Here is a 14,175-nt window from a genome sequence, read left to right on the forward strand (position 1 = left end):
CTCTTACAGGGTGCCCAAACAACAATTCAAAGGGGCTGTAGCCAACTCCTTTTTGTGGGACCTCTCTGTAAGCAAACAGAAGGCAGGGTAGAAGGATGTCCCATCTTCGCCTGAGCTTTTCAGGTAATCCTTTGATCATACCCTTTAGGGTCTTGTTGAATCTCTCAACAAGCCCATTGCATTGTGGGTGATAAGGGGTGGTGAACTTGTAGTTGACACCACATTTCTTCCACATAGCTGTCAAGTATCCTGACATAAAGTTGGTACCTCTGTCAGATACTACCTCCTTAGGAAACCCCACTCTGGAGAATACTCCCAGCAGGGCCCTGGCCACAACAGGAGCTGTAGTGGTCCTAAGGGGAATTGCCTCTGGATACCTGGTGGCATGATCCACTACCACCAGTATAAATCTGTGCCCAGATACAGTGGGAGGATCCATGGGACCCACTATATCTATTCCCACTCTTTCAAAGGGGACCCCCACCACAGGTAGTGGTATTAGGGGGGCCTTTGTTGTGCCACCTGATTTGCCACTGGCTTGGCAGGTCACACAGGAGCGACACAACTCCTTTGTATCTTCATTCATATGAGGCCAGTGAAAGTGAGGGACAAGCCTGTCCCAAGTCTTGTTCTGGCCTAAGTGTCCTGCTAAAGGAATATCATGGGCCAAGGTAAGAAGGAAGCCCCTAAATTGCAGAGGTATAACCAACCTCCTGGTAGCACCAGGCTTGGGGTCTCTAGCCTCTGAATAAAGGAGTCCTTCATCCCAATACACTTTATGGGTACCTTGAGCATTCCCAGCAGCCTCAGCAGCAGTCAGCTGTCTGAGGGGTTCAAGAGAGGGACAGGATAACTGAGCCTGCCTCAAGTCAGCCCTTGAAGGTCCCCCTGTCCCCAGAAACTCAACCTGATCAGGTTCAAGCTCTTCAGGGACAGTTCCTTCAGGGTCCTCTAGATCAGCTTCCTGGGAAGGCTGATCATCACTCTGAGGCAGGGGGGAAGGCACAGCCTTGACCCTCCTGTTCTTCTTCTTGGTAGGTGCTTGGTCCATTGTTCCAGGATCCAAGACCTGAGGTTCAGTGAGGCACTTTTTGGCCTGTGACCTGGTCACAGCAAGGACATGTGATGATATACCTAACATCTCTGCATGAGTCCTGTACTCCACTTCTGACCATAGAGAACTCTCTAGGTCATTGCCCAACAAACATTCTACTGGGAGGTCTGCACTAACCACAACCCTTTTGAGGCCAGTTACCCCTCCCCATGAGAAGTTAACAACTGCCACACTATGTGAAGTAGTGGCATTGCTGGCATTGGTCACCAGGTAGTTCTCACCTGGTATGTACTGTCCAGGGTCCACAAAGCCTGGTGTCACCATAGTGACACTGGCACATGTGTCCCTGTAGGCTTGAGCCACTTTGTCATTAATTAAAGGAGTCTGTCTGTACTTGCCCAGGTTACTGGGGCTCACAGTCAGGGACAAATCAATGTCCCCATCACAGATCAAGACTGCCTGTGTCAGGGTTCTGTCTAAGTCAGAATCTCCTTCAGTTCCCATAGTGATTCCCACTACACCCTTTGTCTGGGGACCAACACTGCTAACAGTAGTACTGGGAGCAGGTGCCTTAGGGGCAACAGTGTTGGGGGCTCCACCCTTTTTGCAATCACTAGTCCAGTGAGTTGTATTTTTGCAATGATTGCACCAGGGTTTCTTTTGACCTTCTTTCTTCTTTTTGGACTGTTGTTGGGACCCACCCTCCTTAGCAGTAGTTTGGGGCCCTGTTGAAGACTTCTGGTCTTTAGATTTCTGATCTCCACCCTTTTGGTCTGTTTTCTTCTGATCACCCCCTTGGCCCTGGTTCTGGTTCTTTTGCTTAACCCTGGTTCTGACCCATTTGTCTGCCTTCTTTCCCAATTCTTGGGGAGAGGTCAGATCAGAGTCAACCAAGTGTTGATGCAGTTGCTGGTTTTGACAGTTATTTAAAATCTGTTCTCTCATCATCAAATTATACAATCCTGTAAAATCAGATACCTTACTTCCCAGCAACCAACCCTCCAAAGCCTTAGTGGCACATTCAACATATTCAGACCAGTCCTGAGTCTGTGTCTTTTGGGTGTCTCTGAACATTAACCTGTACTGTTCAGTGGTTAAGCCTAACCCATCTACAAGAACACTCTTCAGGACTCTGTAATTTCTGACATCCTCTTCTCTAACAGTGAGGAGTCTGTCTCTGCCTCTTCCTTCAAAGGAGAGCCAGATGATTGCTGCCCACTGGTCTTCAGGACCCTGCTGTACTTTGCAGGCTCTCTCAAGAGCAGTTATCCATTTGTGGATGTCATCCCCACTTTTGTAGGGGGGCACAACCTTAGACAGGTTCCTATTATCAAAGACCCTATCTTTGTCCTTAGGGACAATGCTGCCACCAGTGGGTATAGACCCACTCTCTCGAGGTTGCCTAGCCTTGTTCAGTTTTTCTTCCATCAGGGCTACTTCTAGCTCCTGCTTCCTGATCCTCAGCTGGGCTTCCTGCATTCTGGCCTCATGTTCCCTCCTCTGAGGGGTGGTCATCCTTTTCCTGGAGTGACCTTGAGAGCCTCTAGAGCCATGAGAAGCATTGGAGTCACCTGAGCGATTCCTTTGCCTCCCAAGCCCTGTGTTAAGTCCACTGGGGAGATCCAATGGGGTAAACCCACTGTCAATCCCCAATAGCCTTAGTTTAGCTGGGCCAAGTATAACACTTGGCACTGGGCTAGTTCTCCCTTCATCATCACTACTTTCTGTATCCTCACCACTTTCCTCCCCTGTAGTATGATTCTCATCTAAGGGATGGCTATTGGAACTGGGTACCTCTGTAGCATCTTCAGAAGGGGGGCCTCCTGTTCCTGACCCTAAGGGGGCTAACTGGGAAGCTTTCCTGAGTTCTCTCTGATTCTCATCATTTTGTAAGAGTTCTCTGAGCTCAGCAGAGGTAGGGTTCTTGGGCTGTTTAAGGCCTCTAAGAGTTGCCAAATGCCTGAGCTCATTCTGGTTAAGGGTAGCAAAGCTGGATGGTGCCCTCTGGGGGTCACTCTCAACAGAGATGGGTACAGTGGACCCCTCTGCCCCGGCCATTGCTCTTAAGTGTGGGTGGATGTGTTGCAATCTACCTACACTTGGGTTTACCTACTAAACCTATCTAGTAGTTGTAGTCAGGGTGTGCTACTCCCTTTGCTCTACAACAACTAAGTTCAGTAGAACTTATGTATATCTAATCTTGTTTTATATGTACCTACAGGTACCTATGTGATCTTTCAATTGGTAACCAAGAGATTACAATGGTAAAACACAGCAAGCTCAAATCCAACCGCTGCTCACCAATGTGAGAAGTTGGCCTGGTATATGATGCTCACTAGTTAAAGTGATCACCTTGTACCATGCCAAGCAACCCTTATGGTGTGGTTGTAAGTCAACCTTTTCGGACTAGCTGCCCTAGTGGTAGCGTAGGCTAAGCAGTCTTTGAGGCTAAACTCGTGAAGCGTGTTAAGCCAGCTGTTTTACCAAATGCAACCCCCTTTTATACCAATGAAAGGACACCACACAGATATATATTCAAAATATATATGTATTTATTTCTCAAAGTAACCCCTAGTCTCTTTATGAGCACAGGAGCACAAATCGTCAAACAAGATTACAGTAGAATACACAGAAGTTGCACTTTATATGGATAGGCCCTGGTGGCCGCTCAAACCATATACTAAAATAGTGGTATAAGTACCACGAACAGAAAAGGGAAAAGGCCTAGGGCCTCTAGAATCGCTGGGCCTACAAGGAGCTAACTTCAGTTAGTGACCAGGAGGTCCACGGGTGGCGTGTGCAGAGCAAATAGTCACACGCGTGCTCCCATAGGTTTCAATGGGTGCGTAAAAAGTACAAAGTTACTGCAAAGAGGATCTTCCGGATGGACTAGGAACTCAAGATTTGGAACACAGGCACTAGAGATGTATTACTACACTTGGGCACAGGTGTGCCAGCTTTACCTCACCCACAGGAAGCGGGTGCATAGGCCTCGAAGTGCGTTGGGTTTCTTCTATCTGTTCCGTGGAGCCTGAAGACAAAGATGCTGCAGGCGGTCGGTCCGGGAGAGATGTTGTGGATCCAAGAGTGGATCGGGGATGCTGAAGACCTGTAAGCAGAGGGGACAGTGTTTACAGTCACTTAGCCAGTGACCAGCGAGGCACCAGGTGGGTACCAGGCAATGTCGGGTGCAAACAGGAAGAAAGGTGTAGCTTGTCTCTGCAGCCACGTGGTCCCTGGAGGTCGACGACGTCCAGGAGTCGGTTCTCGAGCTGTCCCACGCAGGCTCTCGCTGTCGGCGGTGTCAGCGACTTGATCAAAGCAAACAAGCCTTGGCAAAAGCAATTGTTGTAGGAGATGAAATAAGCTGATGGTTCTGACCAGCAAGGTCAGAAGGACTGCTCCTTTGGAGGGGAGCAAGGGCCAGTCTGGAGCAACCAGACCAGCGGTGTATTTCGTAGAGTTCGTCGCCAAGATGGCTACTAGCCAGCAGGCCAGCAACCGGTTAGGCGCGTCGAGTGGCAAAATGCAGAAGGGCCCCACGCAGATCGTGGAGATGCTGGAGGGCTCACCTTTGGTGCAGATGTTACTCGGGTGTTGGGCTTCTCAGATCCCAAAGCACAACTTGGAGGGAGCCTCGGTTGTTGCGCTTGTCAGCTTGTCGTGGTCGTTTCAAGATGGCTGGCTCCACGTGTCTCGGTGCCTCCACGGGTCTCTTCTTTTCAGGGACTGTGGATCGGGCGGTAAGAGGTCTGGAGGTCCAGGTCTTGTCAGTCTCTGGGCTCGGGCTCCGGCGGGAGGCGGCGGCAAAGCAGACGTTGATTCGCTGGATGGTGCTTGCGTTAGCAAGGTGGTCACTCCCTGACCACAGGGGAGATTGGCTTCAGTCCTCTGTGCAGCAGAGCGTCGAAGTTCCCGTCTTCTTCTTAGTGTTAAGTTGATTCCAGGATGTCTGAAGTCTTCGGACACAGCTCCTACCTTTAAGCGGATTCTAGGGGCCGGACTACCTGCTAGGTCCCTCCCTATGGGTGGGACCAGGAAGGGGGGTGGTTACACCCCCAATCCTTTGTCCAGCTCGCCCCAGGCCCGGGACTGGTGTGCCCCAGGACCGGTTTGAACTGGCATATGCACCGAGGCTCCTTGTGAGCCACAGGCATGTCTGGTTTCTTTCAAGCCCTACCTGACCAATACACAAAATCCTGTCTGGGGTGGTGCACGCACCTCCCCTGGCAGGAAACCCTTTCTCCACACCTCCCAAGCTGGAAGGACTCCCAGCAGCAGGAGGGCAGACTTGTGTCTGTGGTGGCAGCATCCATTTTGTGGAGCTGAGGCTATGTCTGATTTTACCCGGGTTTCAGGTACTGTACATGTCGTGTCCCTCTAGAAGGGTGGAATGCTAACCCCGTCGCCAGAATTGGCGAGGGGTTAGTATTCCAATTCGTATGACACCTTACTCGACATGTTTTGATAAAGCCAAACCAAAGATAGCATTTAACCGCGAGGTTCATAATGCACTTAAGAGTATATGGTATGACGATATCTGGAAACAGTAGAAGGAAGTTGTTCCGACCACTGCAGACAGGCTCAGCTCATGCCAGAGCACCATCTCACATGGAACCAAGCACTCTGCCTTCAGGATTGTTAAGGCCTGCCATAGGAGTGACTTATAGGTTACCAGGTGTCCCATTTAAGGTTAGGTATAGGTATACTACACCTAAGTAAGAGGTGATTACACCAACTTACCCCAGCTGAGTGATCAGCCAGTTGTGTCAAATTGTTAGGCCAAGCCTGGGGTGGCATAATACATGCTTCAGCACTTGGCAGGCCTTGGGTACACCAATGCCCTGGGTACCTAGTGTACACTGGTACAGGGGCTGACAGGGTGATTCACTTCCAATTGGTTATGCACCTAGGGTGCATAGTTTTAATTTAGTAGAGAGAACAGCAGGCTGGGGGTCTGATTGGCAGGCCCACAGCCTCAATATGTCAAAAACCAGTGAAGCAAAAAGCAAAAATTTGGGGTGACCATAGGATAGCAGACCCTACTCTCCTACACTAGACCTGATAACGATTTTAGCAGCTTACACAGCAACCCCACACATTTTCCTACTCCCTGCTGACGAAAGGCAACTACCTCGAAACACGTGTCCAGGGATGGCACACGCCACGCATACTTGCATTCACACTCGAGCATAGGTGTATCCGCCGACGCTGACCTTCAGGGACCATTTTCATTGGGGGAACACGCCTGGTAGGTGAAGCAGTGTGCGACCAATCTGGTTTAACTTTATATTCAGGCTCCCTTGAGCTGGTGGAGTCGACGGACTCATGGTTACGCACCTGCGCGCTACGAGAGGTACTAGACCTGATAACGATTTTAGCAGCTTACACAGCAACCCCACACATTGTCCTACTCCCTGCTGACGAGAGGCAACTACCTCGAAACACGTGTCCAGGGATGGCACACGCCACGCATACTTGCATTCACACTCGAGCATAGGTGTCTCCGCCGACGCTGACCTTCAGGGACCATTTTCATTGGGGGAACACGCCTGGTAGGTGTAGCAGTGTGCGACCAATCTGGTTTAACTTTATATTCAGGCTCCCTTGAGCCGGTGGAGTCGACGGACTCATGGTTACGCACCTGCGCGCTACGAGAGGTACTAGACCTGATAACGATTTTAGCAGCTTACACAGCAACCCCACACATTTTCCTACTCCCTGCTGACGAGAGGCAACTACCTCGAAACACGTGTCCAGGGATGGCACACGCCACGCATACTTGCATTCACACTCGAGCATAGGTGTATCCGCCGACGCTGACCTTCAGGGACCATTTTCATTGGGGGAACACGCCTCGTAGGTGTAGCAGTGTGCGACCAATCTGGTTTAACTTTATATTCAGGCTCCCTTGAGCCGCTGGAGTCGACGGACTCATGGTTACGCACCTGCGCGCTACGAGAGGTACTAGACCTGATAACGATTTTAGCAGCTTACACAGCAACCCCACACATTTTCCTCCTCCCTGCTTACGAGAGGCAACTACCTCGAAACACATGTCCAGGGATGGCACACGCCACGCATACTTGCATTCACACTCGAGCATAGGTGTATCCGCCGACGCTGACCTTCAGGGACCATTTTCATTGGGGGAACACGCCTGGTAGGTGTAGCAGTGTGCGACCAATCTGGTTTAACTTTATATTCAGGCTCCCTTGAGCCGGTGGAGTCGACGGACTCATGGTTACGCACCTGCGCGCTACGAGAGGTACTAGACCTGATAACGATTTTAGCAGCTTACACAGCAACCCCACACATTTTCCTACTCCCTGCTGACGAGAGGCAACTACCTCGAAACACGTGTCCAGGGATGGCACACGCAACGCATACTTGCATTCACACTCGAGCATAGGTGTATCCGCGGACGCTGACCTTCAGGGACCATTTTCATTGGGGGAACACGCCTGGTAGGTGTAGCAGTGTGCGACCAATCTGGTTTAACTTTATATTCAGGCTCCCTTGAGCCGGTGGAGTCGACGGACTCATGGTTACGCACCTGCGCGCTACGAGAGGTACTAGACCTGATAACGATTTTAGCAGCTTACACAGCAACCCCACACATTTTCCTACTCCCTGCTTACGAGAGGCAACTACCTCGAAACACGTGTCCAGGGATGGCACACGCCACGCATACTTGCATTCACACTCGAGCATAGGTGTATCCGCCGACGCTGACCTTCAGGGACCATTTTCATTGGGGGAACACGCCTGGTAGGTGTAGCAGTGTGCGACCAATCTGGTTTAACTTTATATTCAGGCTCCCTTGAGCCGGTGGAGTCGACGGACTCATGGTTACGCACCTGCGTGCTACGAGAGGTACTAGACCTGATAACGATTTTAGCAGCTTACACAGCAACCCCACACATTTTCCTACTCCCTGCTGACGAGAGGCAACTACCTCGAAACACGTGTCCAGGGATGGCACACGCCACGCATACTTGCATTCACACTCGAGCACAGGTGTATCCGCCGACGCTGACCTTCAGGGACCATTTTCATTGGGGGAACACGCCTGGTAGGTGTAGCAGTGTGCGACCAATCTGGTTTAACTTTATATTCAGGCTCCCTTGAGCTGGTGGAGTCGATGGACTCATGGTTACGCACCTGCGCGCTACGAGAGGTACTAGACCTGATAACGATTTTAGCAGCTCACACAGCAACCCCACACATTTTCCTTCTCCCTGCTGACGAGAGGCAACTACCTCGAAACACGTGTCCAGGGATGGCACACGCCACGCATACTTGCATTCACACTTGAGCATAGGTGTATCCGCCGACGCTGACCTTCAGGGACCATTTTCATTGGGGGAACACACCTGGTAGGTGTAGCAGTGTGCGACCAATCTGGTTTAACTTTATATTCAGGCTCCCTTGAGCCGGTGGAGTCGACGGACTCATGGTTACGCACCTGCGCGCTACGAGAGGTACTAGACCTGATAACGATTTTAGCAGCTTACACAGCAACCCCACACATTTTCCAAATCCCTGCTGACGAGAGGCAACTACCTCGAAACACGTGTCCAGGGATGGCACACGCCACGCATACTTGCATTCACACTCGAGCATAGGTGTATCCGCCGAAGCTGACCTTCAGGGACCATTTTCATTGGGGGAACACGCCTGGTAGGTGTAGCAGTGTGCGACCAATCTGGTTTAACTTTATATTCAGGCTCCCTTGAGCCGGTGGAGTCGACGGACTCATGGTTACGCACCTGCGCGCTACGAGAGGTAATAGACCTGATAACGATTTTAGCAGCTTACAAAGCAACCCCACACATTTTCCTACTCCCTGCTGATGAGAGGCAACTACCTCGAAACACGTGTCCAGGGATGGCACACGCTATGCATACTTGCATTCACACTCGAGCATAGGTGTATCCGCCGACGCTGACCTTCAGGGACCATTTTCATTGGGGGAACACGCCTGGTAGGTGTAGCAGTGTGCGACCAATCTGGTTTAACTTTATATTCAGGCTCCCTTGAGCCGGTGGAGTCGATGGACTCATGGTTACGCACCTGCGCGCTACGAGAGGTACTAGACCTGATAACGATTTTAGCAGCTTACACAGCAACCCCACACATTTTCCTACTCCCTGCTGACAAGAGGCAACTACCTCGAAACACGTGTCCAGGGATGGCACACGCCACGCATACTTGCATTCACACTAGAGCATAGGTGTATCCGCCGACGCTGACCTTCAGGGACCATTTATATTGGGGGAACACGCCTGGTAGGTGTAGCAGTGTGCGACCAATCTGGTTTAACTTTATATTCAGGCTCCCTTGAGCCGGTGGAGTCGACGGACTCATGGTTACGCACCTGCGCGCTACGAGAGGTACTAGACCTGATAACGATTTTAGCAGCTTACACAGCAACCCCACACATTTTCCTACTCCCTGCTGACGAGAGGCAACTACCTCGAAACACGTGTCCAGGGATGGCACACACCACGCATACTTGCATTCACACTCGAGCATAGGTGTCTCCGCCGACGCTGACCTTCAGGGACCATTTTCATTGGGGGAACACGCCTGGTAGGTGTAGCAGTGTGCGACCAATCTGGTTTAACTTTATATTCAGGCTCCCTTGAGCCGGTGGAGTCGACGGACTCATGGTTACGCACCTGCGCGCTACGAGAGGTACTAGACCTGATAACGATTTTAGCAGCTTACACAGCAACCCCACACATTTTCCTACTCCCTGCTGACGAGAGGCAACTACCTCGAAACACGTGTCCAGGGATGGCACACGCCACGCATACTTGCATTCACACTCGAGCATAGGTGTATCCGCCGACGCTGACCTTCAGGGACCATTTTAATTGGGGGAACACGCCTGGTAGGTGTAGCAGTGTGCGACCAATCTGGTTTAACTTTATATTCAGGCTCCCTTGAGCCGGTGGAGTCGACGGACTCATGGTTACGCACCTGCGCGCTACGAGAGGTACTAGACCTGATAACGATTTTAGCAGCTTACACAGCAACCCCACACATTTTCCTACTCCCTGCTTACGAGTGGCAACTACCTCGAAACACGTGTCCAGGGATGGCACACGCCGCGCATACTTGCATTCACACTCGAGCATAGGTGCATCCGCCGACGCTGACCTTCAGGGACCATTTTCATTGGGGGAACACGCCTGGTAGGTGTAGCAGTGTGCGACCAATCTGGTTTAACTTTATATTCAGGCTCCCTTGAGCCGGTGGAGTCGACGGACTCATGGTTACGCACCTGCGTGCTACGAGAGGTACTAGACCTGATAACGATTTTAGCAGCTTACACAGCAACCCCACACATTTTCCTACTCCCTGCTGACGAGAGGCAACTACCTCGAAACACGTGTCCAGGGATGGCACACGCCACGCATACTTGCATTCACACTCGAGCATAGGTGTATCCGCCGACGCTGACCTTCAGGGACCATTTTCATTGGGGGAACACGCCTGGTAGGTGTAGCAGTGTGCGACCAATCTGGTTTAACTTTATATTCAGGCTCCCTTGAGCTGGTGGAGTCGACGGACTCATGGTTACGTACCTGCGCGCTACGAGAGGTACTAGACCTGATAACGATTTTAGCAGCTTACACAGCAACCCCACACATTTTCCTACTCCCTGCTGACGAGAGGCAACTACCTCGAAACACGTGTCCAGGGATGGCATACGCCACGCATACTTGCATTCACACTCGAGCATAGGTGTATCCGCCGACGCTGACCTTCAGGGACCATTTTCATTGGGGGAACACGCCTGGTAGGTGTAGCAGTGTGCGACCAATCTGGTTTAACTTTATATTCAGGCTCCCTTGAGCCGGTGGAGTCGAAGGACTCATGGTTACGCACCTGCGCGCTACGAGAGGTACTAGACCTGATAACGATTTTAGCAGCTTACACAGCAACCCCACACATTTTCCTACTCCCTGCTGACGAGAGGCAACTACCTCGAAACACGTGTCCAGGGATGGCACACGCCACGCATACTTGCATTCACACTCGAGCATAGGTGTATCCGCCGACGCTGACCTTCAGGGACCATTTTCATTGGGGGAACACGCCTGGTAGGTGTAGCAGTGTGCGACCAATCTGGTTTAACTTTATATTCAGGCTCCCTTGAGCCGGTGGAGTCGACGGACTCATGGTTACGCACCGGCGCCCTACGAGAGGTACTAGACCTGATAACGATTTTAGCAGCTTACACAGCAACCCCACACATTTTCCTACTCCCTGCTGATGAGAGGCAATTACCTCGAAACACGTGTCCAGGGATGGCACACGCCACGCATACTTGCATTCACACTCGAGCATAGGTGTATCCGCCGACGCTGACCTTCAGGGACCATTTTCATTGGGGGAACATGCCTGGTAGGTGTAGCAGTGTGCGACCAATCTGGTTTAACTTTATATTCAGGCTCCCTTGAGCCGGTGGAGTCGACGGACTCATGGTTACGCACCTGCGCACTACGAGAGGTACTAGACCTGATAACGATTTTAGCAGCTTACACAGCAACCCCACACATTTTCCTACTCCCTGCTGACAAGAGGCAACTACCTCGAAACACGTGTCCAGGGATGGCACACGCCACGCATACTTGCATTCACACTCGAGCATAGGTGTATCCGCCGACGCTGACCTTCAGGGACCATTTTCATTGGGGGAACACGCCTGGTAGGTGTAGCAATGTGCGACCAATCTGGTTTAACTTTATATTCAGGCTCCCTTGAGCCGGTGGAGTCGACGGACTCATGGTTACGCACCTGCGCGCTACGAGAGGTACTAGACCTGATAACGATTTTAGCAGCTTACACAGCAACCCCACACATTTTCCTACTCCCTGCTGACGAGAGGCAACTACCTCGAAACATGTGTCCAGGGATGGCACACGCCATGCATACTTGCATTCACACTCGAGCATAGGTGTATCCGCCGACGCTGACCTTCAGGGACCATTTTCATTGGGGGAACATGCCTGGTAGGTGTAGCAGTGTGCGACCAATCTGGTTTAACTTTATATTCAGGCTCCCTTGAGCCGGTGGAGTCGACGTACTCATGGTTATGCACCTGCGCGCTACGAGAGGTACTAGACCTGATAACGATTTTAGCAGCTTACACAGCAACCCCACACATTTTCCTACTCCCTGCTGACGAGAGGCAACTACCTCGAAACACGTGTCCAGGGATGGCACACGCCACGCATACTTGCATTCACACTCGAGCATAGGTGTATCCGCCGACGCTGACCTTCAGGGACCATTTTCATTGGGGGAAAACGCCTGGTAGGTGTAGCAGTGTGCGACCAATCTGGTTTAACTTTACATTCAGGCTCCCTTGAGCCGGTGGAGTCGACGGACTCATGGTTACGCACCTGCGCGCTACGAGAGGTACCTGACCTGATAACGATTTTAGCAGCTTACACAGCAACCCCACACATTTTCCTACTCCCTGCTGACGAGAGGCAACTACCTCGAAACACATGTCCAGGGATGGCACACGCCACGCATACTTGCATTCACACTCGAGCATAGGTGTATCCGCCGACGCTGACCTTCAGGCACCATTTTCATTGGGGGAACATGCCTGGTAGGTGTAGCACTGTGCGACCAATCTGGTTTAACTTTATATTCAGGCTCCCTTGAGCCGGTGGAGTCGACGGACTCATGGTTACGCACCTGCGCGCTACGAGAGGTACTAGACCTGATAACGATTTTAGCAGCTTACACAGCAACCCCACACATTTTCCTACTCCCTGCTGACGAGAGGCAACTACCTCGAAACACGTGTCCAGGGATGGCACACGCCATGCATACTTGCATTCACACTCGAGCATAGGTGTATCCGCCGACGCTGACCTTCAGGGACCATTTTCATTGGGGGAACACGCCTGGTAGGTGTAGCAGTGTGCGACCAATCTGGTTTAACTTTATATTCAGGCTCCCTTGAGCCGGTGGAGTCGACGGACTCATGGTTACGCACCTGCGCGCTACGAGAGGTACTAGACCTGATAACGATTTTAGCAGCTTACACAGCAACCCCACACATTTTCCTACTCCCTGCTGACGAGAGGCAACTACCTCGAAACACGTGTCCAGGGATGGCACGCGCCACGCAAACTTGCATTCACACTCGAGCATGGGTGTATCCGCCGACGCTGACCTTCAGGGACCATTTTCATTGGGGGTACACGCCTGGTAGGTGTAGCAGTGTGCGACTGTAGGAGAGTAGGGTCTGCTATCCTATGGTCACCCCAAATTTTTGCTTTTTGCTTCACTGGTTTTTGACATATTGAGGCTGTGGGCCTGCCAATCAGACCCCCAGCCTGCTGTTCTCTCTACTAAATTAAACCTATGCACCCTAGGTGCATAACCAATTGGAAGTGGATCACCCTGTCAGCCCCTGTACCAGTGTACACTAGGTACCCAGGGCATTGGTGTACCCAAGGCCTGCCAGGGGCTGAAGCATGTATTATGCCACCCCAGGTTTGGCCTAACAATTTGACACAACTGGCTGATCACTCAGCTGGGGTAAGTTGGTGTAATCACCTCTTACTTAGGTGTAGTATACCTATACCTAACCTTAAATGGGACACTTGGTAACCTATAAGTCACTCCTATGGCAGGCCTTAACAATCCTGAAGGCAGAGTGCTTGGTTCCATGTGAGATGGTGCTCTGGCATGAGCTGAGCCTGTCTGCAGTGGTCGGAACAACTTCCTTCTACTGTTTCCAGATATCGTCATACCATATACTCTTAAGTGCATTGTGAACCTCGCGGTTAAATGCAATCTTTGGTTTGGCTTTATCAAAACATGTCGAGTAAGGTGTCATACGAATTGGGATACTAACCCCTCGCCAATTCTGGCGACGGGGTTAGCATTCCACCCTTCTAGAGGGACACGACATGTACAGTACCTGAAACCCGGGTAAAATCAGACATAGCCTCAGCTCCACAAAATGGATGCTGCCACCACAGACACAAGTCTGCCCTCCTGCTGCTGGGAGTCCTTCCAGCTTGGGAGGTGTGGACAAAGGGTTTCCTGCCAGGGGAGGTGCGTGAACCACCCCAGACAGG

Source organism: Triturus cristatus, chromosome 1_1 (assembly GCF_964204655.1).
Source record: "Triturus cristatus chromosome 1_1, aTriCri1.1, whole genome shotgun sequence".
Lineage (NCBI taxonomy): Eukaryota > Metazoa > Chordata > Amphibia > Caudata > Salamandridae > Triturus > Triturus cristatus.